Below are 27435 nucleotides of genomic sequence, written 5' to 3' on the forward strand. Positions count from 1 at the left end.
TGGAGAGATTATTTATTTTATTGTCACTGGAAACTATTACATGCCCAGTGCATAGTGTTATTAATGCTGTCAAGTTGATAGCAATTCCGAGTGACTTTGTATGATGGAATAAAACTCTTTCATAGGGTATCTTAGGCTATTCTTTTTGGGTTTGTGTTTCTTAATTATGATTTGCCTGAAAGTTTAAAAAAGTATGTTAGGTTTTTTTGTGTGGTTTTTTTTTCCCACTCCAATCATTTATTCACGTACATTTAGTTCCATAACATCAATTACAAAATGCACAATGTCCGATCATCCATTTGTTTCATATCCTTCCCTTTACTCATTTGTTATCTATTAATTAATTTCCTCTTCTCCTCCCTGACAGCCATACCAGAATAATTCTCTCTGTGGGTAAACCTTTCTTTAGCTTTTTACAACAGTGGTCTGAAACATTTTTGTTCTTGGGAGCAGATTGACAAAGCTTCCCTGCCCCACTGTGTTCAAATCACGAATCTTTGAGTTAGCAATTAAATGCTGCACTGCCAGGGATGCTTAGCACAGAGTAGACAATTTCCTCTGAACATGAAGTCTTAAAGAAGCAAAGCAGTGCAGAGGGTCCCCAGGAAGGGAAAGAAGACATAATAAAGAACTCTGGGAAGATGAGAAGGAAGAACAAGAAAGCTTACCCATCACTGAACAGGTGATGATGAAGAAAGGCAGGGGAAGGGCAAGCGGTGGGTGTCCGAGCAGCGAGCTCCAAAGGACAGCAGCATCCTGGGATGCATATACTATGGGATCTGATCTGATCTTGGGCTAGCAGATGCTTGATGCAGTTTTGTTGGTTTGTTGTTGTGGTGTTGGTGTTTTGGTTTTTGGTGTGGTTGTTTTTTTGTTTTGTTGGGGTTTTTTTGTTTTTTTTTTTTTTTTAAACAACTGGATGTCCATAAATTTAACTTTGATAATATAGAGCTTTTTTTTTTTTAACTGACAGGCTTCATTTAGCTTGCTATGGGAAAGTAAACGACTTGGAGATAATACACAGGGGACATTCTGTATTCATGCATCACAATCATTCATTCAAATGTGTGGTACAGAATTGAGTTTCTCAGTAGCGATGTTCTTGACATCTGGAGATGGACAATTCTTTGCACACTGCAATATGCTTAGTATCTCTGGATCTTTCCTACTCCTATTATCACAACACATTTCCATATGCCCTCAGCAGTGACCTCAGTAGTGACCTCAGCAGAGAATAAATTATCTGGAGGGAGTGAAATTAAAATCATGGGCAAAACTAGGATAACATGGAAGGATGAAGTTATAACTTGTTTTCCAAAGTTGTTAGAATATTAAGTCAGAGGGAAAAAAAATTAGGTAACCTGGACTACCTTAAATCAACTTCTTCCTTTGATTTGAACTTTAAGTTCTTGGCAAAGGACACAGTACTTCAAAAAATGAGAATTCCAGGACACTTAATGTTCATGTAGAACACATCCATAGACCAAAAGGCAATTGTATGGACAGTGGATACGGCATGGTTTAAAATCTAAAAAGGATATGTGTTAGGGTTGTAGCTTTCTACCATACTTATTCAATGTGTCTGCAGAGAAAATTAGTCCTAGAGTATGGGCTATGTGAAGAACAACAACACACCAGAATTGAAGGAATACTCATCAACCACCTGAGATACACTGATGACGCAACTTTGCTTGTTGAAAGAGGAAAAGACTTGAAGCACTGATGAATTTTAAACACTATATCCCTCCGTGGGTTTTGTCTTAACATAGAAAACCCCCAAAGTTCCACAGCTAATAAGAAACAAAGCCCGATCATGATAAATGCAGAAAGATTGATGTCGTCAAGGATGTGGTTTTATTTATATATACAATAAATGACAGTGGGCGTAGCAGACAAAAATGTAAAATGACATCTTGGCAAATCTGTTGTAAAAGTTGAATCTATATAGTGTTTAAAAGCTAAGCTATTACTTTACGGACCAAGGTAGATAGGATCTAAGTCATAGAGTTTTTTTGTTGCATCATTTGCATGTGAAACCAGAACAATGATTAAAGAAAACCAAAGAAGGATCATTGCTTTTGAATTATAATAAAGAATATTGACTTGAACATGGACTGCCTGAAGAACGAACAGATCTCCTAAACAAGTATAGTTGTCGTGCCCCAGAGAAGGGAAGGTGGCATCATTTGGTTTTACATACTTTGGACATGTAAATAGGAGGGATCAGTTCCTGGAAGACACGATTTCATGTGTGGTAAAGCAAAAAGAGAAAGGTCTTTGATGAAATGGATTGACACAATGGTTGAAGAATGGGCTTCGATATAGCAACGATTGTGAGAATGGAGCAAAATTGGGTGTTGCTTTATTCTACTGTGTGTAGGGTAGCTGTGGGTAAGAATCAACTCACTAACAGGTAACAGCAGCAAAACCCGGAGATAAACAATTAATGTGAATGGAGATGTAGAACAACACACAAGAGAGAAGACCATTAGGTAAACCAATGACTGGTTAAAAGAATGTGCTCAAAGAATGCATAGTTACCATCTGAGGTTACATTGGTGGTCAAGCAATAGAAGAATATGAGATCTCTTAATTGTTTATTCTTGGCCAACATTTTCATTACGGGCTAGAGGCAGAACTAAATGTGTAAATGAAAGGACAGGAAGGTGAGAAAATGGCTCGGGTGATGATCAGCATTTAAAAAGAATCATAAGGGGCTGGACCACTGGGAATAAATATATAGTGGGAAATTTTCAAAGGAAAAGGTGTAAAATATAAATTAAATACCTTAAATCCAAGCTTATGTGCCTGGGCATCCAGTAGATTCAGTACTTATTTTAGAACACACAGTAGCTTTATTCATATTCACAAATTTAAGACAGAAATGAAGAGAACGACGTCATCTACCATGAGGTTAAGGATGCACCCATGCCCTGTCGCTCATTTGTGTTCCTCAATATTTATTTCTTAGCTTCATCCTCAGCGATGCAAAGGTCATGGAGTACAAAGGGGAGAAAAGTAACATGAAGCTTACGAGGAATGCTTCCAGGAACTGTGTGATGTGAAGAGTCTTTAAAGGTCAACTTCATAAGGAACGTTTCAGTTTTGTGCTGTGTTAATCGACAAACTGGAGATACAACTTAAAACCAGAAGTTACATGAATAGAGTCAGGCTGAAAAAGAATGGCATCCCCTAAAAGCTTCCAGTTAGTTTTCTTAGGGAACAAGGATACCTTTAAAGTTGGAACATTCAAGCCAGGGTTTGGTATCCCTTGAAACCAACATAGTAGAAGGACTACAGATACACAAGACACGTGGATGCTTGATTGAAGAGCTTTACACATCTTTGTCAATCTCCTGGTTCTCAGAACAACCAAGTATTTATCTCTTGATCGATAAATGATGTTGTTGTAATTGTCATTGTTAGGTGACATCAAATCAAGTATGACTTACAACAACCTCAAGAACAACAACTCTGAAGCCTGTCCTGTCCTGTATCATCCTCACAATCTTGGACACACTTGGGTCTGTTGCTGTGGTCCCTGTGTCAATCCACCTGGTTGAGGATGATCTTCTCTTTTGCTCGCCCTCCCTCCACCTTTTGAAGCATGTTCTCCCTCTTCAAGGAACAGCATCTATGAGAATAAAGTATGTGAGATGAAGCTTTACCATCTTGACTTCCAAGGATCACTCTGACTGCACCTTCTCCAAGTCGCATTCTGTGGCAACTCACAGAATATTTAGTACTCTTCTACAACACTACAGTTTCTAGGCATCAATTCTTCTACCATCTTCTTATTCGTTGTCTAGCTCTAAACAGTATAGCAAGTGATTGAAAAGTCCATGGTCTGAATCAGGAACACTAATCTTCTAACATTATTGCTCTTCAAGAATTTGAAGAGATCCATGACTGCAGACTTTCCCAGTGTAATATGCCTCCTGATCTCCTGACTGCTGATACCAAGTGCATTGATTGTGGATCCAAATAAGATGAAGTCGTTGACAGTTTAAATTGTTTCTCCATGTATCAGGATTGGCAGTTTCCTCCAGTGCGATTAAATGTCTGTGAAAATCTACCAGAGGGTCCTCTATGGCTTGGTTCCAACTTGATGGTACACAACAACAATCATGATGTCGTCTATGGGTCCAGTATGTGAGATGAAGCTTAGCCATCCTTCGCACCCATAGTGTTTGGGTTTTTTTAATTAAAAAAAAAAAAAAACAAAACACAACACAACACTCCATTGATGTATATTTTGAGTACTTCTAAAACCCAGAAGAATAATTTTATTGCCCTTAACCAGACAGTACACTGTTGTGACCCATAGAATTTTTACTGGTTGATTTTTCAGATGATTTTTACCAGACCTTAGTTTCTTAATCTGTAAATTATCTTGAAATGTGTCCATTGTGGGTGGCCCTGCTCATATTTGAAATGATAGTGGCATAAATTCCACTTTCGCTACAACAAACAAGTCACTGAGTATGCCAAACTGATGGTGACAATTTTTAAGATTTCTTCTTTCAGGTGTATATTTAAAGATTTTAGTCTTAGAAGTCCCACAAATCAACCCACTTAAACCCCTAGAACCAGGGTGAGATTCATCAATGGATTAAAAATCAACAAATATCCCTCAAAATTATTCCCACTGAGTCAAAACCAAACTCATATCTGGCCCTCCAGTGAGTTTTGGGGAGTCTTTAAATGACATGGGAGGAGATTGCCCATCTTTCTCCTTCAGAAACACCAGTGGTTCCAAATCACTAGAAAAGCATCACATTTGCATTAGCAAAGGTTGTGCATTTCCCTGAGGACTGTGCCCCAGAGCCCCCTCATAAAAAGATTGTTGTTGTTATTGTTGTTGTTAGGTGCCTTCAAATAGACTCCAACTAAACACAACAGTTTTGAACCTTGCCCTATCCCATGCCATCCCCACAGTCTCTGATATGTTCCAACCCATTCTTACAGTCGCTGTGTTAATCCGTCTTGATGAGCATCTTCCTGTCCTGTGCTCACCCTCCACCTTTCCTGGCATGATGTCTTTTCCCAAGGACCAGCCCCTTCTGAGAACATGTCCAAAGAGTGAGAGACAGAGTTTCACCATCCTTCTCTCCAAGAAGCACTCTGGTTTCTCTTTCTCCAGGACTGACCAGCTTATTCTCTTGGCAGCCAATGGAATATTCAGTCTGCTTCTCCAACACCACAATTCAAAGGCATCAGGTCTTCTTCCGTCATCCTTATGCATTGTCCAACTTTCAGACACTCAGGAGGCAATTGAAAATTCCATCAAAAGACTAGGGCTTTTAAAAGATTTTTATGAAGGTTTCCCCTCCCCATTAAGTTAGAATTCCAGACAAGAATATATTCAGATTAATATCAATATTAAATATTTAGAGTTGTCTCCTCCCCCACCCCATTCATAGCTCTTCCTACAGTGTCTCTTAAACAGTAGTAATAACTAGGAAGTTAGAGGCTCAGTAGGAAACTGCGAAAGGTGAAGATACTTGTTTCCTGTCCTGATAGTTTCCATGAAATAGTAATGAACTTGGCATTGCATATGTTTGCAGTTTGCTTTGGAGCCCATAACGAGAAAAATCTCAGCATCTTTCTTTTAAAGTATTCTCTCCCTCTCTTTGTAAGTGTTTGAAATCCTCTCTGAAAAAGATCTGCTGTCATGCATGATAAGCATAGGATTTCAGCCACATTCCAGGCTTCACTAAAGAGAGGCTTTTAGATGAAATAGAGGCATTTGGGAAAGGTTGGCTCCTCATTTGTTGGTGCAACTCACAGGGGCCAGTTCTTTGAAGGGTCCTAGCACAGCTTCAGCAGAAAGGAACAGGCTTGCAAATGACAGAGGGTCCGTAACTCATCCCTTCCCAGCTGGGTGTGTGTGTGTGTGGGGGGAGGAACTGCAGCTTCAGGAGGTGCAGTTTTGTATACAGAGACAGAACACCCTTCCCATTGAAAGGGGAAACCAGGCCTAAGCCAGTGGCATGGCCAGTAGTACCTTCGGAATACATTTTGAATATTAGTTGTTTTTCAACTGCCAGTGTGTGAGTCCTGGAGCCAGGCACCTGTCCGGATGGTGCTGGGGTAGCTCTTTTAGCTCTACCAACCATATGGTGGTGAGCATTTGGGGGAAAATCTCACGAGGTCAGCCCCAGTCCTCGCTGCCAAGGAGTGGTCAGTCCTTGCGCAAGTAGCTTGCCATTCATCTGCTTTTTGTTGGAAAAGTTCCTGCTTGCAGGGCCTGAGGTTTTTTCAGAGAGAAGAGGCCAGGTAAGCAGAAATGGAGCCATGTGTGTGTGGCATTGGCCGTGCTTAGAGGAGGTGTCCCTTTGTTTGGGGCTGTCCACCTTCAACCTGAAGGTGTCTGGATTTGTTATTGGTGGGTGCCATCAAGTTGAATACAATTCACCATCCTCAATCTTTCCGATAAGCTCGAACACATTGTTACACTCAATCTTGTCGAAGGTCTTCCTCTCTTTCGTGGGTCCTCCACCTTTCTTGGCATGATGGCTTTTTCCAAAGATTGGCCTCTCCTGACCATGTGCCCTAAATATGTGAGATGAAATTTAGTGCATCTGATTATAATTCTAATTAAATTCTACCTCCTTCAGTGTAGGTGCTTAATGATGGTGACATAATCGTCTGAGAGGCTCAGTTCCTCTTCCTTCCAGCATTTGCACCTCTACTGCTGAGGGAAGTGACTTTCCTCTGCTTTTCACCTCAGCTCTTGCCTCTTTTGGTTTTTCAACTCTATCTCAGTCATGGTATTTGCAATTGCTTGTTATGCATCAGAGAGTTGGACAATGACTAGGGAGGACAGAAAGAGAATGGACGCCTTTGAGCTGTGGTGCTGGAGAAGAGTACTGAATGTACCATGGACTGCCAGGAAAACAAACAGATTCATCTTGGAGAGGATTAAACCAAGCTACTCCTTGGAGGCAAGGATTCTGGGGCTTCGTCTGACATACTTTGGACATGTTGCCAGGAGGGACGGGTCCTTAGAGAGGGACATCATGCTTGGGAGGGTGGAGAGACAGCGCAGGAGGGGAAGACCCTCTATGAGGTGGATTGATTCAGTGACTGGGGTAATCGGGATGGGTGTGTCAGAGGCAGTGCAGTTGGCGCAGGATAGAGCAGGGTTTAGGGCTGTTGTGCATAGGGTCGCTATGAGTCGCAAATGACTCGATGGCACATAGCAACAACCACATCTCAGTCATAGGCCTCCAGTTAGCAGATTGTTGCTAGTGGTGAGTGAGACTAACATCTGTCACGTCCACTCCATGCCCAGTGGACAAAACACCACCCAGTCTTGCACCATCTCCCTCTCCATAGTTACTAGAAGGTTGTGCTATTACAGGTTTTTCACTCATTGATTTTCAGAAGTAGACTCCCATTCCTTCTTCCTCATCCCTTCTAATCTGGAAATTCCATGAACATTTTATTGTAAAAGCAACATATAAGCCCTCATTTAGAGACAGGTAGTAACCATATGTGAGATGCACTGGCTGAGACCCAAACCTGCATTTTTTTACATGGAATTCTGAAGCTGTGTGTGTAATTACTCCAAGTTGGTTGTGGGCCATGGGCTTTTTTCTATTGCCTGGTTGAGTTAACTTACCCCTACCCCCCATCAGTAGAAACATGCCACCCTTCTCAGGAAGCATTCCCTTGCCAGAATTATGCTTCCAAAGACTCTGCAGGGTACCTTTGAAAAGAGGAAGCCATATAGTGGCTGGAGCAAATATGAAACAAAATGTTGAGGAGATCCTAGACAAAGTGAATATTGGCCATGTACCTTCTCCCATTTCTTGTTTTGGTACCACAGGTGGAGATCACTCTGATTAAAGGAGAACAGGGTCTAGTCCTTGGGAAATGGCTTCATGCTGGGAGAAGTGGAAGCTCAGAGGAAAGGAGAATCTTGAACATGATGGATTGATACAGTGACAGTAGCAATGGGCTCGAGCGTGTCTCTGGATTGTGAAGATGGCATCGGATAGGGCAAAGGTTAGATATTTTGTTCATAGAATGGCTGTGAGTCAGAGAGAGAGCTCTGTTGGCCTAGTGGATAGAAAGTTACACTATCAAGCCAAAGGTGGATAATTTTAACCTACGGCCCTCAGGCCTGGTTTTAATTGCTTTTGGTCTGTCCATTTGTTGTACAGAGGTAACTCGTGGTTGCTGTGATGTTAAATAAACACTGTGTCACTGATGCATCAAATGTGATAATGGTTCCCCATGGTAGACAGTGTTTGGTGGAGCTCCCAGAGTAAAACAGGGTTGGAAGCAAGAGTGGCATCCCCTTCGGAAATAGCTTGTCTCTGGAAATTCTGTGAATGTGGAGAAACAGTGAAAGATTTACAAGTGTTCAGGTATTTTGTTCATAGGGTCTCTATGAGTCATCTATGACTTGATGACACTTAACAACAACATTCTTTCTCTAACACCAGTATCTGAAATAGGGTTCAGCTTGACTGGCCATAGAAATTGCTTTTTGAATAAATGTTTTCTTCTTATAACTTTATGATGGGAAATTTGCTCATCACAACCTCCTCTTTAGAAAGTGTTTCTATCTCCTTTCTTGGTGAACATGGGTTTAAAACCAAGGTGCCTAAAGAAATGAAGTTGGTGGGAATCTCTCTGTGACTTCACCCATCTCCTATCTGCTGCAGGACCTCAAGCTGCAGGTAAGGGACAGAGCTGCCTTGAGATACATTTGCTCCCTTGGCTTTTGGCCAGGGAGGTGCCCCAGCTGGGCCTGGATCCCACGTTGGAGTCTGAGTTCCTTTTGCAACTTCAGTTTGCTATTTTGAGCCACTTTATCACCCATGTCTTCAGAAATGTTAAAGCAGAGGGAGTTGCCCAGGGTTTATCAAGTGGATCCCGGAGACTGTGAGGAGCCAGTAAACTTTCTCTGTTCCTAACAAATCCTGCTTCTCATTAGCCATGTGACATTAGCTGAGTGGTTTCAGTTGTTAGGACCTTTCAGGGTGTCATGTGAAAAGGAAGAATGATGATCCTGTTCAACTAAAAGATCATTTGATAAATGCTTTGAAAGCCCACTGGGCATGAGACCCAGCAGACAGTGAGCATATTGAGACTGGGGCTGCTCGATTGGATCATTTCAACGATATACGTTTGAGTAGTTTCCTGTCATCAGATTAGATATGGCCAAGGGCTTACTAAAATCTTAAAAGAAGACAAAACAGATCTTTTTGAGCAGACCCTGGTCAGCATGCTATCATTAATGGAGTTTTCACTCAAATGCCAAGGGGACATCCAAGTGTTAAGTGAGATAAACCTCATGTTATAAAATCCAGATTCTTTGTACTAGGCTATGAGACAAGTTAGCAATGAATGTCCTAAAAAGTAGTCAAGTTTATACTTTACACTGTACATATCAAAGGGAACTCTGGTGCTACATACCAATGACCTTGAAAGGAGAAAACGTCCCCATCAAATCTACTCAGAGTTATGGTAATCCATGTGTATTAGAGGAGAACTGCCCTCCCTACAGTTTTTAATGGCCAATGGTTCAACAGTTGATCGCCAGGCTTTTCTTCTGAGGCATCACTGGGTGAGTTTGAACCTCTAATCTTTTGGGTACCGGTTGAGCTTGTTGATCATATATGTGCCATTCAGGGATTCCTTCCTCAAAAGTCAGCTCCACTTTTTGCCATCAAGTCAGAACAGATTCATTGTGGACCCTCCAGAAAAAAGGAGGAGAATTCTGATAGGCCTGCAGGGCTGACTCAGTGAATCCCATGCAACAACCTACCTCACTTACAAGAGCTGCCGCCAATCCGTGAGCTCCACAACCACTTCCTCTCCCAAGAGACAGCCCATTCCCACCAGCTGGTTAAAAACCCCCTGTGTGACTTCCCTGCCCTTTGCTGCCCCTCTCAGGCCCAAGAGAGCAAATCCTGCCTGACAGCTCCCAATAAAAAGCTCCCTTGCTTACTTTCAGTGCCTGTTTTACATTACAAATACCTATTTTCCTTCATGGAGCTGCTGGTGGATTTGAACCAGCAGAGAGGTGCTGCCTTTGGGTTATTAGCATAACTCCCTACAGACTGCACCAACAGGGCTCCTTTCCTCCAAAACAGCAAATCAGTATCAGCTCCAGGAGCTCTTGCATCTTGCTTCTCAATGGACCTGTGATTGTTCCAGTCAGGAAGCAGCGTGGTTCTAGGAAACCCTGTGTGTTGAGAAAGGGGAGGAGGGTCCTTTTTATTAATTGAATTTATGAATAGAAATCAACTCTTTATAGAACTATGAGGCACCACTACTCTTGGCTGAACTTCTCCTAACAAGGTTTCAACAGAAAACCTGCAACCAATTAAAGTAATTTTATACCTTGGTTTGTTCAAATTTTATATAGTGTGTGGGGATTCTCTTAAGACCATCGACCGGACAGTCAATTGAGTAATGCCTGGTCCAAATTAGGATGCTGGCCAAGTTTCCCAATCCTGCTCTGGCAATGGGCTTGACAATGTGATACTTTAATATATAATTGGATAAGTATTCGGGTTCTGTGTCAGTACAGTGGCTTGGTGTAATTATTTTCCAGGGCTGTGGTTTTCTAGTTAATAAATACTTTTGGGGTTTACAAAATCTTAAACATCAACACTATACTCTCTGGAAGTGGGATGCCACTAATTAATATAAGTGCTTACTTATTTCAACAATTTGGCCTCATGGATTGAATTCAAAATGTCTGCTTTTACTCAAGTAACTTATGCTAAAGTCAGAGCTCTGACGATGAACAATGAATGCTCCGTTACTTACCTGAAATGCTCTCTGCAAAGGGCAATAAATGGAGCTTCAGAATCTAAATAGTAAAACAGGGAGGCCAGAGATCCTTTGGTTACACTGAGAACTCTCACCACCTGGCATTTGTTCATGCAGCGCCGCACCTCATAGGAGGGGTGGGTAGAGGAGACAATGAATATATTTTTGCCAAGGGAAAATACTTGAAGAACCGCAGGGGTTTTAAGGAAACAGAAGTGGTAGCCATCGGTTGGCAGTCTAAGATCATCTACTGCTTGAATGAAAGCTGAGAGTGATTCATTAGTGGGGACACCACAGATTCCAGTGGGGCCCATCCAGGAACTGCTAAATCTTGAGAAAGGACATCAGTCACAAGGAGGAATCATGTGCTGGAAGGATGGGAGTACGTGTGTGAGAAAGTGTCCAGAACAGTGAATGAGGATTAAGTGTCGCTCTCAATGGTCCAGGAAAGGCTTCTGGGGATTTAAGTAGCGTATAATTGAAGAGGCGTATGTAGGTGGTGCAAAACGTTACTGCGTCTGGCTGCTTGCCAAAAGGTTGGATGTCCGTGTCCACCAAAGACACCTCGGAAGAAAGTCCTCGTGATTCACTTCTGAAAACCTTGTCATTAAAAACCCTGTGGCTAATAGTTTTGCTGGGAGCCAGAATCCAATTGAAGGCAACTAGTTTTTATTTCTTTGTGATTGTTTTTTGTGGATCATCAACCCATACATAGCTGACCATCCAGTGGATTTTCAGAGGCAGTTAATCTCGTGGGAGGAGATTGTCCATACAATCTGTAGCTGGCAGATTAGAACCATGTACCTTTGGAATTGCAGCACAGCATCTTACCACTAGGCCACTAGTGCTCCCTTTGTGATTAGACAGGTGCCTATTGGGTGGCCATGGAGTGCTTCCCACACTGGTACAAAGAAGTCTGAGGACAGGCACCCTGCCTCAGTGTTTCAGAAATGAAGCTGTCATAGGCAAAGACCTTTCCACAGGGATGCGGGGACCGAGACCCTCTCAATAACTGCAGTGCTGCTGATTGAAGGACCCCCGAACCGCTGGTCCTGTTCTGTCCCGAGTGGACTGCGAAGACCCAAGACTCCAAGACACCGGCTTGATTCAACAGCAAGAGATAAGAGGTTTATTGCGGAGCTCCCAGCCAACTCTTATCTCTGGCAAGAGATAGAGGAGCCGACCACGAGCAGACAAAGTTGGGTTTTTTTATACACTTTAGGGGGATACAACTGGGTATCAGCTTCTCATTGGGTGATGAAAGCACAGTTTGAATTCATTGGTTCAGTGTTCGCTCAGGGTTTACACAGCATTTTTGCACGTAGCACTTGCGGCAGTCACGTAGCACATGTAGCAGTTAGATAGATCTTTAACTATAGGGTGGTGTCACAAATTCTTAAGTATACAATGAGTTCAAACTCCAGGGCAGTGGAAAAGCACAAGATACATTGGTTATCAGTCGGGAAACAAAGGCACATGGGTTATCAGTTGAGAAACAATCTCTGCTTGTTTGCTCTGCCCTTCTGCTAGCCATTCTTGAAATACTGTTGCCTTGGATACAGCTGGGTGTGGGGCTCTACCAGGGACAATGGAAAAATTCCTGAGTTTAACTTAGCTGAGAACTATAGAAACCTGAGTTTAATTCAGCTGAGAACTATAGGGACTATTTTAATTTCAATCTTTTACTGATAACTTACCACCATGCTATTTTGTGGGGAAACAGAGTTATCCATAAACCCCCTTCTCCCTTCATCATCCAAGCTATCCAAGCTCCCCTCCTTTTTCATCCAAATGCTGCAGTAATTTGACCCCTTTTTATACACTCTGCTTCATTTTCTCTAAGACTTATCTGCCTCCTGTTCTTTTGCCTATCCATGGGATAATTTAGCACTCTCCTCCAGGAGCCGATAAAAGGCATCAATTTTTCTTCTGTCATCTTTAGTCATTGTCCAGCTCTCAGATGCATAGCAAGTGATTGGAAAGGCCATGGGCCTGAATCAGGCACACCTTAGTCTTCAAAATAACAGCATTGCTCCTCTGTAATTTGGAGAGGTCCCTGACTGCAGACTTTTGCTATGCAATACAGCTCCTAACTTCTGGTACCATGTGCATTGATTGTGAATCCAAGTAAGATGAAGAGGTTGACAATTTCAGTCTTTTCTCCACCTATCCTGTCGCCTATTGGTGCAGTGTTGAGAATTTTTGTTTTCTTGACATTGATGCATAATCCATGGAAGGCTGCAGTGTGAAGCCAAATTGCTCCTTGGAAGTAAGGGTGTCAAAGCTTCATCTAGCATACTTTGGGCATGTTGCTAGTTGAGGCTATTTTTGGAGAAGGACATCATGCTTGGAAAGGAGGAGGGATGGAAGAAGAAAGAAGACGACCTTCAACCAGTTGGCCTGACACAGTGACTGCAGGAGTGAGTGTGAGTGTGTCGGAGATGAGGAGGATGGTGCAGAATAGGAAAGAGTTCAGATCTGTTGTTCACAGGGTTGCTGGGAGTAGTTGTAATTCACTCGATGGCACCTAACAATAGCAGCAATAATATTCTCTGCAGATAGGATGAAACTTACAAAAGTCATCCCAGTCTCTTTATGTCCTTCCTTCCTTCTAAAACCCTTTAGTACATGGAGTCCTGGTGGCACCATGATTAAATACTCAGGTGCCAACCAATGGAAAGGTTGGCTTTCTGAATATTCCAACCACTCTGTGGGAGAAAGACTTGATGATTGTTTCCCTTGAAGATCACAGCCTAGGATGGGAGAGTGATCAGGGTGGTTAGGCCAAATGTTATCATTAGGTTTGTGACTCTAAGAAGATGACACCCTTATCCTCACGTGGTTCAAAGGTCAACTATGGTAATAGAGGCAATGATCTAGGAAATGAAAGATTTCTTTCTCTATTTAGCTCAAGTATTTCTGTTTCGAGACTTCATTTCTAGAAATGCCCATCTAAAAAGAACCTTCCTCATATAGAAATGGTTTATTTAATATCTCTATTCTGATTTAGTTTTATAAAAATGGCATAACTAAAGATATGGACATAGTTTATAGCAGCACCAAAGTTTATATTCAGCAACTTTCTTCTTTAAAAAGCAGCAGAAAATAGCAGCATTCATTTCCCCTCTTCCTTTGAAGACAATTTGGCATTTTACTAAAGGTTAGTTGCAAATTCTGAAAAACATTTACATTATTGTGAATCATTCCTCCTACCATACTCCATTACAGAGCTATAAAAATGTCAACAGCCGAGGCCCTATGAGCAATACATGAGGGAATTAATCATTACCTCCACATGCCGCCTGATATCACAGTCAAAGTACAGAAGGTATACAACATCAGAATAAACACGTTATCACTACAGTCATGTCCCACTTGACATCCAGTCAGGCGATGTCTTACTGCATGGACGTCATGATCATGGTACCTTAAGTTTAGTGATGGTTGCTACATGCTGTTGAAACTACTTCATAACTGGCCCTGCAGTGGGTTTTCAGAGAAGGTAAATTGCACGGGAAGAGATTGGCCATCTTTCTTCCGTGGAGTTGATAGTGGATTCAAACCACCTGCCTTTACTTTGACAGCAAAACTCCTTACCACAAAGTCACTAGTGTTCAGAAATCCCTACTGGAGGGTGGGATGTAACAAGTGCAACAGATTTCTATGTGCGACGTGTGTATCTCTTGCTGCTTGTCTAAAAAGTGTGAGGTGTATGATGGCATGTTGTTGTTGTGTATTGTAAACTCAGAACCAAGCCATAAGTGACCCTCCAGTGGGTTTTCAGAGGTAGTTATCACACAAGAGGAGATTGTCCATCCTTCTCCCATGGAGTATCTGGTGGCCTTGAACCATGTGCCTTCAGGATTACAGCACAGCTTCTTGACACTATGCCTCTAGAGCTCTGGCATAGTACAAATATAACCTTGAATACTTAATAGTCATGTTAACTGTGTATATTACAGACTTATATGTGTATGGTACGATACCATATATCTAAAAACTTTATATTCTTGAACTTATAGGCAGTAGCATCCACTCTAATATACAGCACAACTCTTGAATCCTGTATTATTATCTTTGATTTATTGTGTGTGTGATGACTCAATATTACTCGCAGTAGTACTTAGATCCACAAGCAATATACTTGGTACCAGCAGTCAGGAGATGTATTGCTCTGGGAAAGTCTATAGTCTGGGACTTCTCAAAATGATTGAGGGGCAATGATGTTAGTTTGAAGACTAAGCTGTGCCTGATTCAAGCCATAGTCTTTTTGGTTGATTGCAATGCATCTGAGAGCTGGACAATGATTAAAGATGATAGAAGAATTGGTACCTTTGAACTGTGGTGTTAGAGAAGAATGCTGAAGATCCCCTGGACTTTGAAAAGAACAAACAGATATGTTTTGGAGAAGGTGCAGACAGAATGCTCCTTTGAGAGGGACATCATACTTGGAAAGATGGAGTGATTGTGAAGGAGAGGAAAACCCTCAAACAGGTCAGACATCGTGACTGTAGCAATGAGTTCGAGTGTATCAGAGATTGTGAGGATGGCACAAGGGAGGTCAAGCTTTAGATCTGTGTTTATAGGGCTGTTATGATTTATGCTTGGCTCAATGGCACCTAATAACAACAGTAATACTATAAAGTACATGTTGGTTTCCAAATCTATCTCTAATGACATCAGGAACAACAGGCGAAGGAGAAGTATAAATTTTACTTGAAACAAAAGGGTGTTAAACAACCACCCCTGTCAAGAAGCCCTTGAGTAGATTGTAACTCATTCCAACAGCTCCTTCAGGCTTGTGAGGCTGTAAATTTCTGAGAGAAGAAATTGCTTCATTTTTATTCTTTAAAGAAATTGGTGTTGGTCTTTAAGTTAGAAGTCCAATTATGGCACCAGCCTGGCACAAGATGGAAATACTAGTCAATGTTATTTTTCATAATTTAGGAGTCTCATCCATAGAAATCTTCAAAACAAACAAAAAAATAATTCAGATTGTTAAACGATTAGTTCCACTGGAACTATAGGGCTAATGAAAATGGGATATATTGACAAAATGGAATCAATGCCTCCCAGCTTATTGATGATCATGGCTAAGACAAGATGCTTGTTCAAAATGCTTTAAAAAAATCTGGACTTGACTATGGTATATGATATTCTTAGAATGTCCAAATGACGTAACGTCCTATTTCACAAAATTCATTGGGAATGTTGTGGGAAACATCACATGTCCTTTGATCAGAAATCTTGCTAACACATATTACCTTTCCTGAAAATAAGGAAGATAAAGTTAGATGAGTGGAAGTACTTTTCATGTAAACCCCCTCCCCAAAAAACAAAAACCAAACAACTCTTTTAAAAAGATATGTAGACATAGACATTCTGTTCGGTCAGTCAGCACAGACTTCAATCTTTTGAATCTGTGAATAAATACTCGGATACAAGTTATTGCAAACTTTGCCATTTTGGAATGTGCTTTCCTTCAAAGAACAAAGTGCCTTTGAAAACAGTTTCAACATCCTCTGTAGCACTGGAAGAAAGAAACAAATGTGTGCACCATCAGCTGCCACTGTAAGCAAACAGGAAATGTTTAACTTCCAATGTGTGTGACTTACCTACAGGGAGGAGAGTTGGAGAAATGGAGGCCATTGACTCCCAGAAGGACTGCTCCTACTTTATGAACTACTGAGAAGGAAAAACACTGCCAAGTAAATTATAGCACAACGCTCATTGTAAGACATGTTTTGATTTCAGAGATGTTAAAATGAGAAAGACTGTGCTTTTTAAAACTGATGGCCTATGAAACTAAAATTGCTAGTGACTTATTCTGTCTCCCACACAGAGAAGATGTGCACCAGGGTGCTCAGAATGAGAACCTTGAAACTGATCTTCTCTCAGAGGGTCCCTTTGGCTACTACTAGTGGCCTTGTGCGTAAGGAGCTACACTGTCAACCCAAAGGCTGCTAGTTCAAATCCACCAGCTGCCCATGATGGAAAGATGGACAATCTCCTCCCATGCGATTTACAGCCTGTGAAAATCTGCCAAAGGCTCAACTCTGAGTTAGTTCTGACTTGACAGCACAGAGCAACAATAATACAGACTTAAAGACATCCTGGCTGCAAGATTTAAGCCAGTCACTGAGGCCTTTCCAGGGGAGTCTCTTATGTCCAATTGCCAGATAAACTACAGAACATCCAGTTAATTTGCATTTCACAGAAACATTTTTTTAACATATGAATTTTCCCCGAATCCTTTGTGAGACATAAAAGAGAAAAAAACTTAAAAACCCTTGGCTGAACATTGTGTATTTTCATTTGCTAGCTCTGTTAACTGTCCTCAGGATGATTCTGACTGCACACAAATATCACCATGTGCCCTAGAACTTCACCCCAACCTGGAAGCTTCTGCGAATCCTTACTCACTCCTTACAACATCCCCGAGAAGGTATTATAAGTCATCACTGGGTTGATGAAACTAAATTTCCTTCTCAGACTTGGATGTCTCATTAGATTCATAGGTTTTGAGCTGAATTGTGAGAGTTGCAGCTCTTAATCCTTTTATTGAATAGTGATGGTTAAAAAAAATGCAGGGAACCATAAAGATCAATAAAATAAAGTCAGTTTAGCTCACAGAACCAGGTCTCTGTAGCATGGCCGGTGGCCACTGTCAGAGGCAGTCCATAGTCCATCCAGCTGATTTTAACAATAGCAGCAGCTGCTTTGTCAGGTACCTACAATCACTGAGTCATTCTGACTCCTGGTGACTCATTCGTATCAGGAGAATGAGGCTCCACTGTTTACAAAGGCTGATGTAGCTCACCATAGCTTTTTGTCTAAGGCATTTCTAGGTGAACTTGAACTTTCTAACCTTCCAATTAGCTGTTGAGCACATGAATCACTTATCCCACCGCAGTTGGGGACCTCTGATGACTAAGAGGGTAGGAAGGTGTAGTGCCAACCCAAAGGTAGGTGGTTCAGATCCCCCAACTTCTCTGCTTGGCTTGGTCCCTGACATTGCAGTTGGTTTGTTGTTAGGTGCCATTGAGTCAATTCCTTACAGCAACTCTAAGGACAACAGAAAAAACACTGCCTGGCCCTGTACCATCTTGCTAAAGGTGGTGGTTTTGTGTACCATCAAGTCAGAACTGACCCATAGCTGACCCTCTGGCACGTTTTCAGAGACAATTAACCACACTGGAAGAGACTGCCCATCCTTCTTCTGTGGAGAAGCTGGTGGATTAGAACTATATGCCATCAGGATTGCAGAGCCGCTTCTTGTCACTAGGCCACCAGTGCTCCCTCTTGCTAAGGGCATTCCTTCCCCTCCCCTATACATTGTCAAGTATGGCATCTTTCTTTAAGAATCTGTCCTTGCAGATAACCTGTCTGAAATACGTGACATGAAATCTTTGCTGCTAAGTTGCATTTTGACTGTTCGTACAAGATCTGTTCCTTTTTTCTGAAAATGAGTAGTATATTTATCACCAGCACCATGATTGTAAGACGTTCAGTCTTCCTGATTCATTGTCCAGCTTTCTCATGCATCTGAAGAGATTGGAAACACGATGACCTGTTGCAGACCGAAGGTCCCAAAGAATGGAATCATTTTATAATTATTAAGAATGAGACAAACAGCCAGGAATGTGATAGAGCAGAGAGCATAAAACAGGGGGTCAGCAGTTCTAGACTGAAGACCCCAAGCCAAGCTTCTCTGTGTCTTTATTGAAAATTACCAGGAAGTAAATCACAAAGAGAATTCAATGCAAATGAAGCTAAGCTCTTTCTATAGAAAACCTTCTGCTTGACTCTGGAAGGAGGGGTTCACAAATGCAAGAATTTAGTTTACCCTTAACTATTAACCTTGATGCCTCAGGGTGAAATCTAGCTCAGGAAGTAACACTCCCTCTGCAGGGAACAAACAGCTCATTTTCTAGGATCTGCCACAAGAGAAATCCTAACTTATATATCTGTAATTCCTTCAATTTCTGAACAAGGGTTTTCATATAATATTTGGTATAAAGTTTGGCTTCCCATAATGACCCAACAAAACTTGGTCCTTGAGGTGACACTCTTGCCTTTTGACCCTTTTTAGAGCCTGTCTGCAACGGCTTTGCCAGTGTAAAAAGTCATTTGATTTCTTGACTGGTGCTTCCATAGAAGCTGCTTATAGGTCTAAGTAAAATGAAATCTGTGACAACTTCAATCTCTTCTCCTTTTAGTATAATGTTCATTTCAGCCTGGTTGTGAGAGGTTTTACTTTCTTCGTGCTAAGGTATAATCCCTACCAATGAATATAGTCCTTGTGTTTTATCAGGAAGAGCTTTAAGTCGTCTTCATTTTCAAACAAACAAGGTTGTTTCATGTGCATGTGACAAGCTGTTAACATTTCAAAAAGTACAATTCCAAAGCGCTTAAATGTGCTGCTGTGAAATGAAGATGCAGTCTTTGAAATAGTACTCATACACAGGAGGATACTCTGGTTTAGAACTGGAAAACAAGGGCGTGTCTGGGTTGAATTTTTTCAGGAGAGTTCTTACATCTGTGTGCTGAGCCAATATGTTGAAGAACATTGGGATCGGAGGGAGACCCGATCTCCAGAATCCATCACATATTAGGACACAAAGCAAGCCTCGACAAATTAAAAAACGTTGAAATAATACTAAGTATCTTCTCAGATCACAATGCCATAAAACTAAAAATTAACCACAGGAGAATAAACTTACAAAATCATCCATGTGGAAGCTAAATAACTCTCTGCTAGAATATGATTGAGTTATAAAAGAAATAAAGAATGAAATTAAAAAGTTCCTTGAATCAAATGAAAATACAACATACCAAAACCTCTGGGATACAGCTAAGGCAGTCCTCAAGGGGCAGTTCATAGCAATAGGCACACATATAAAAAAGGAAGAAAGAAGAAAAATCAATGGATGAAGACTCAAGGCATCCCTGAGGTAGAATGAATAAATATCTAAAGTGGTAATAAATGGTCACTGCCTTGCCCTGTGGGCAATTTAAGGGAACCTGAAATGTTTATCTGGAGGTCTTTCACTTAACGCTTCCCCAAAGCAAAATGGAAGTGATTTTGGGATAAGGCATGGTTTAAATTCACTGGGGCTTCTCTGCTAGCTAGGGCAACCACAGTGACCAGCTGGCCGGGTCACCTCAGGAGAGCTCAACTCCATTCCTGACTGCTTAGTGCCCGCAGCTCAGTCAGAACTGACTCACAGACTCACAGTTGCCCGCCCCTCCACTGGGCTTCCAAGGCTGCAAATCACACAAAGGAACACTGCTCATCTTTCTCCCACAGAGGAGCTACTGATAAAATAGCCAGAGAGGTTTGACTCTTGGATTAGGAATATAATTCCCTATGGACTACATCACCAGCACATCATGTTCAATTTCCCAGACTTTGGTAGCTAGTCCAGGCCCCGGGAGTTACCCGCTTACTCCTGAGCTACCCATTCCTGCAGGGATAAAAAAGTGCATTCCCAGATTCCTGTACTGACCAGCATCCTGGGCTTACTCTGACAAGCCTGTGGCTCAAAGACCCCTTTGATAGAAGTTTAAATAAATAAGAAGCAGTTGCAGAGCAGCACTGGAAGAGGACAGGCTAGGTACTATTGGTAGGATTGCAACCAGCAGACAATTTCAAAATGCAATTATTTCTGTCGCTATCTATAAACACACACTTACACATTTCTCCCAAATGCATTGCTTCTCAACAGAGACTGCACCTTAGAATCACCTAAGAAGTTTGGAAAATTCCCCAAACCCAGGCAGCCCCCCAGAAATCAGAATCTCTGGAGCAGATCTCAGGCATTATTACTATTTTTAAAACTTCCCCAGGTGATTTCCACAGAGAGTCAGCAGTGAACACTGCTATTCTATGGAGAGCCACCCACACCGCAGCATTTAGGAGGGAACGCACCTAAGTTTTAAAAACCATGTATATCAGAGCTTTGCAACTATGATTCGTTTTTGTTTTATTTATTTCCCATTTGTCGTAAACATCATCTAAGCATTGGCACAATGTCGCCATCTGTGAGGCATATGACAATAACAGACGGCCGCCTAATAACCAGGAAGGCATTCACATTTGGGGACTAAATTATTTGGATTCATCTGGAATGCTCTGCATTGATGAGGCCACTTAATGCTTGTTTTCTGGGCCTTTCTTTTCAGCCGGCACCCCAGAAGTTGTAAGGCCAGATTCTTGAAGTTTGGCATTGTTCTTTGTTATCTGATTGAATTGTTACAAGATGGATTTATAGCAGACCTAAAACTAGTTTCAAAATGAAAATTAGTTCTTGTGGAGAAGAATAGCGATTCCGTCTGACTCGCCTGTAGCAACTGCGTCATAGCTGCCTTTGCGAGGAGGAAAATGACTTTCTAATGTGGTTTTCTTGCACTAAGGAGAATTAAATCTGCGTGGCAAAATGTAAAACCAGCGTTGCTAGCAGCCAGATTCCGAAGGGAAGATCCATGACCCTCATAAACGTGTCTGTGGCCCGGTTATATGCTAATGAACCTCATTTGGGCGCGTTCTCACCCACAGTGGAAGCACAGCTCAGCTGGAGAGCTAGGCTCTTGTCCCGGCACTGCTTGCCTTCTGTGCCAAGGTTTGTTCTGAAATAAATAGGGAAATTTCTCCATCTGCTGCCAGCTGCCAGGGCAGGGCCTCCGAGTTTGTTAGGAGTGTTTGGAGCCTGAGATATCAGGCTTGATGTTTCAGTTCATTGTCTCTTTTTGCTGGGTTGATTAAAAAGGCTTTTTTGTATCAATAGCTTTTTGTATCAATAGAACAGGTGATGCAGGTGTTTGGAAATATCCACTCTTTTGGTAGAACTTCTGAAAAAAATTTTTTTAAAAAACCATCAAAACCTCAAACTGATTGCTAATAAGGTTAAATATGACCCTATGAACAACAGATCTGAACCCTGTCCTAGCCTGTGCCATCCTCATCATCTCGGACACACTTGAGCCCATTGCTGCAGTCACTGGTTCAGTCCATCTCATTAGAGGTTTTCCTCTCTTTCACTGACCCCTCTATTTTTCCAAGCATGATGTCCCTTTCCCAGAAGTAGCATCACATAGCAACGTGTCCAGAGTATGTGAGAGGAAACTGTCATCCTTGCCTCTGAAGAGCATTCTGATTGTACCTTCGCCAAGACATATCTGTTTGCTCTTGTGGTAGTTTATGAGAAATTAGTACTCTTCTCTAACACCACAGATCAAAGGCATCAATTCTTTGCCTGTTAGCCTTATTCAATGTCCAACTTCCAAATGTTTAAGAAGTAATTGAAAATATCATGACAGGTGCACCTTAATCTTGAAATGGAAATCCTTGCTCTTGAGCATTTTGGAGAGGTTCTTGACAGCATGTTTTCCCAATGTAACACATCTTGATTTCTTGACTGCTTGTTCCATGGTTGTCCAAAGATTTGAGGATCCAAATGAAATCTTTAACAACTTCAACTTTTCTCCATTGATGATGATGCTGACTACTGGGGCGGTGGTGAGGATTTTTGTTTTTTTGATACTGAGATGGAATAGATTTTGAAGGCTGTAGTGTTTCATCTTCTGCAGCTTTGATATTGTTGTTGTTGTTGTTGTTATGTGCCGTCGAGTCGTTTCCGACTCATAGCGACCCTATGCACAACAGCCCTAAACCCTGCTCTATCCTGTGCCAACCGCACTGCCTCTGACACACCCATCCCGATTACCCCAGTCACTGAATCAATCCATCTCATAGAGGGTCTTCCCCTCCTGCGCCATCCCTCCACCCTCCCAAGCATGATGTCCCTCTCCAAGGACCCGTCCCTCCTGGCAACATGTCCAAAGTATATCAGATGAAGCCCCAGAATCCTTGCCTCCAAGGAGTAGCTTGGTTTAATCCTCTCCAAGATGAATCTGTTTGTTTTCCTGGCAGTCCAGGGTACATTCAGTACCCTTCTCCAGCACCACAGCTCAAAAGCATCCACTCTCCTTCTGTCCTCCCTAGTCATTGTCCAACTCTCTGATGCATAACAAGTGATTGCAAAGACCATGGCCTGTATCAGGCACACCTTAGTCTCCAGAGAGACACTGTTGCTCCTGAGTACCTTAGAGAGGTCCCTAACAGCAGACTTTCCCATCGCGATATGCTTTTTGATTTCCTGACTGCTGGTTCCAAGAGTGTTGACCGTGGAGCCGAGCAAACTGAAGCTGTGAACAATCTCAATCTCTTCGTCATCCATCCTGACACTGCCAATTGGTCCGGTGGCGAGAATCTTTGCCTTCTTGACATTGAGCCTCAGTCCATACTGAAGGCTGCAGTCCTTGACCCTTCACAGCAAGTGCATGAGGTCCTCCTCAGTTTCAGCAAGTATGGTTGTGTCATCTACATAACGTAGATTGTTAATACACCTTCCACCAATCCTGATGCCACAATTCTCCTCATAGAGCCTAGCTTCTCGGATAATCTGCTCTGCATACATGTTGAAAAGGTATGGAGACAGGATGCATCCCTGGCGTACACCCTTCCCAATTTTGAACCATGCAGTGTTACCCTGCTCTGTTCTGACTACTGCCTCTTGATCAAAGCACAGGTTTCGCATTAGCACAATTAAATGTTCTGGGATTCCCATTCTTCTCAGAGTCAGCCACAGTTTGTTATGATCCACACAGTCAAATGCCTTTGCATAATCAATGAAACACAGATAGACATTCTTCTGGTATTCTCTGCTTTCAGCCAAGATCCACCTAACATCAGCAACAATATCCCTAGTACCACGACCCCTTCTAAACCCAGCCTGGACTTGCGGCAGTTCTCTGCTGATGTGCTGTTCTAGTCCTTTTTGGATGATCTTCAGTAGAATCTTGCTTGCATGTGAAATCAATGACACTATTCTGTAGTTTTCACACTCAGTTGGGTCACCTTTCTTTGGAATGGGAACAAATATAGATCTCTTCCAGTCAGTTGGCCAAGTGGTTGTTCTCCAGATTTCTTGGCACAAGCTTTGATATTACTTTTTTTATAAGAACTAATATGTTTTACACACACACACACTTATATTCACATGATTTTGTGAATGGTTCATTTCTCTTGTTTCGCCTGTGGGTATTATGCTAGTTATATGCATGCCCACATTATTTATGTGGGTGCATTTTTTTTAAATACAGTAAATAATTTGTGCCAAAGAAACCACAATTCATATTACAAATACTAGCTGAGCTGTAACTGATGCTATGAAAATATTTCACTTTAATCTTTTGAAATGACTTATACAAAATACTTTATTCATTCTGTGAGGAACTTTATATCTTCTGCATTTTATAATTTTAAAGCCACACACAGGAATAACACATGTAGCTAACAGAAGTGAAATGCAGTAGAAGATTGGGGGTGGGTGGTGGAGACTGAGCTCTTTTAATGAAGAGAATGCGGAGGACAATTCTCCACCTGTCCTGTGAGTAGTTCTTCACCTATTTCACTGACAGAATTGAGATTTTACTCTCTAAACAAATCTAAGACAGATGTTAGAGGTTTTCTTCTGATACAGGTTTCTGAAGATTTTGAAATTATTCAGTTGGTTAAAACCAATTGTTATTTTTCTGATGCTGTTTCCTCCACTTAATCTTTTTCACTGTTTGCTTTGTGAAAGCCTCTTTGAATGGGTATGTTCTTCCTTACTCAGGACTCATGGTCCTTTATTATGTGCTGTTGAGTTGCTCGCGACTCATAGCAACCCTATGTACAAGAGCGCTACACCCTGCTTTATCCTGTGCCAACCTCATCGTCTCCGGACACACCTACTTCCACTACCCCAATCAATGGGTCAATCTTATCGAGGGTCTTCCTCTCCTGTGCTGTCCCTCCACTCTCCAAAACATGATGTCCCTCTCCAAGGACTGGTCCCTCCTTGAAACATGCCCAAAGTATGTCAGACAAAGCTTCAGAATCCTTGTCTCCATAGAGCAGCTGGTTTCACCCTCTCCAGGACAAACCTGTTTGTTCTAGCAGTCCATGGTATATTCAATACTCTTCTCCACCACCACCACAGCTCAAAGGCATCAATTCTCCTTCTATCATCCCTAGTCACTGTCCAGCTCACCAATGCATAGCACACAATTGCAAAGACTATAGCCTGGATCAGACACACCTTATTCTCCAGCCTGACATTGTTACTCTTCAGTACTCTGGAGAGGTCCCTGACAGCTAACTTGCTCATTGCAATTCATCTCTTGATTTCCTGGCTGCTGGTCCCAGGAGCGTTGACTGTGAACCCAAGTAACCTAAAACTGTGAACTATCTCAACCTCTTTACCATCCATACTGATGCTGCCAATTGGTCCAGTACTGAGAATCTTTGTTTTCTTGATGTTTAGCTTCAGTCAGCATTAAAGGCTACAGTCCTTGACTAGAAAGCACTTCAGGTCCTCCTCAGTTTATCGTAAATACTTTTGTGCTGTTTTCTTTTTCTAGACAAAGCAAGCTTATAGGAGAGAGGTTACAGTAGAGAGACCATTGTTAAGCCCCAGGCCAATTTGAAGGGATGGCTGAGAATGGGAATGCTTACAGGGAGTGGGGCCCATTCAATGTCTGGGATGTGAAGTAAATGAGGCAGGTCCAAAAAACAAGAATATTAGAAAATGATGAGAGTTAGGTTTAGAATATCCACCCCCAAAATATCTGGATAGCACTTCCCAGTGTAAGAATCACCTCATAGCTAAGAGTTCTCACCACCTGTAATCAATAATGATAAGATCAAGCACTGCCTTTTGGGTCAAAGAGTTTATCAGAGAGAGGAAAGGCACAGGAGTGTATTGGAGTGGAGCACAGAAAGTGCATTGACCACACAAGTCTCCAATTCCATGGAGGGGAACAAAATGGCAAGATTTTATATTTTTCTTAATGCTTCGTCTGACATACTTTGGACATGTTGTAAGGAGAGACAGGTCTTTAGAGAGGGACATCATGCTGGGTAGAGTAGAGGGACAGCACAGGAGGGGAAGACCCTCTATGAGGTGGACTGATTCAGTGACTGGGGTAATCGGGATGGGTGTGTCAGAGGCAATGAGATTGGCACAGGATAGAGCAGGATTTAGGGCTGTTGTACATAGGGTCGCTATGAGTCGCAAACAACTCAACAGCACATAACAACAACAACACAACAATGTATATTTACGTATTCACTGATTGCCTGGGGAGAGGTGGGCTTTTCTGGGAACTGGTTGTCCAGGCAGTTATGGCTCTGAACTGCATGCACAGTGAGTCTTTGAAGATAGATTGAAACCTTTTCACCTTTCCGGGCTAGGGAGCCTCACTTATTATGGGGTAGTGCACCTGCACAGTCTCTCTGCTGCCTCTAAAGGAAGGTTTGAAAATGCTTAACAAATCAGATTAACTCGATTCTGTCTGGCAAACAATTTAACAAGAGCAAAGTGTTCATTGCAATAGGGTGTAGACGTGTTTTATGAAGGATAAACATCAGCCTTATGGTTTACTGACCTAACACCAGACATTGTCCCTGAGATCTGTCTCCTCATCCAATACTTAAAAGATGGCAATTGGCCGTAGGACAAGCCTAACAGGGTTGTTATATTACAGAGGCCAGATATAGGGACTATTATGTGAAGCCTCTCGATTACAAGTGGAGAGTGGTGGTGCAGTGTTTAAAGAGTTCAGCGGTTGGAACCCACCTAGAACTCCTTGAGAAAACAGCCTGGCTGTCGACTACGTGGAAATGCACAGCCTTGGAAGCCCTAAGGGCAGTTCTACTCAGTCCCAAGGGGTCACTGTGACAGCTTTCACTGTTCGAAGCCACAGATGTGACCTCTCTTTGAGCTTCTCTGGGGAAATCTTCATGAAGTTTGATATTGTTTGTCCTCTATCACAGCAAAAGAGCTCTGGGTCTAAAACACACACAAGACCCATTTCTAGTTCTTCCTTGGTGAGTGGGGCATGTAACATTGACTCGATGCCAATGTGTAATGTCACAAAACCACACCGATAGGCCCCTGACTTGCGAATCCCATTCAATCTTCCCTCCCTGATATTTGTTGAGGAGGATAATAAAGACCCATTCATGAGACTATGCCTTTATTTTTTATTTCTCCAAAGCTCCAGAAACATGACAAAGAAGAGGATTCTCCAGCCGCTTGGCGATCAGAGGCGGAAATGGCGGCAGAAGCTGAGGCTCTGCGTGTCTACTTCCAGTGACCCAGGTACAGACCTTGCGGCACCCTCACCATGGCACACCCACGGGCTGAGGAGAGGGGCTTCCTGCTGAGGGCGGGCAAAGAGCAGTAACTTCTCCACCATCCTAGTAGGGGGCAGGGAAAGAGATGGCAAAGCTGGCCGGGAGGGAATTTATTCTCAATAGCTCTATCTACCCCTTCCTTTTTCTCTAGAATTTACCAGTCTGTTCACTTTGTTTCACACCATGTGCATTACCGTTGAGTAGAAAGTGACTCATGGCTGATCCTTGGGTGAGTTTCATAGGCTGCAAACAGAATGGGAGCAGACTGCTTATTATTCTGAGTGGAACCACCGGTGGCTATGAAGCACCAGAAAGCCACAGCCTTTGGGTTAACATCAAAAATCCCTGCGGACTATGCGATTGAATCTTTGCCATTCCCTCACCATTCCCCCAAT

At 42.2% G+C, this 27435-nt stretch overlaps 1 pseudogene; it reads left to right on the top strand.

The window, feature by feature from the left end:
* Positions 1-27000, top strand: part of LOC102876494 — a 364038-nt pseudogene extending 337038 nt beyond the window's left edge.
* The last annotated feature ends 435 nt before the right edge of the window (positions 27001-27435 follow it).

The sequence above is a fragment of the Elephantulus edwardii genome, unplaced genomic scaffold (assembly GCF_000299155.1).
Source record: "Elephantulus edwardii isolate Elephantulus edwardi_28Jun2011 unplaced genomic scaffold, EleEdw1.0 scaffold00113, whole genome shotgun sequence".
Taxonomy (NCBI): domain Eukaryota; kingdom Metazoa; phylum Chordata; class Mammalia; order Macroscelidea; family Macroscelididae; genus Elephantulus; species Elephantulus edwardii.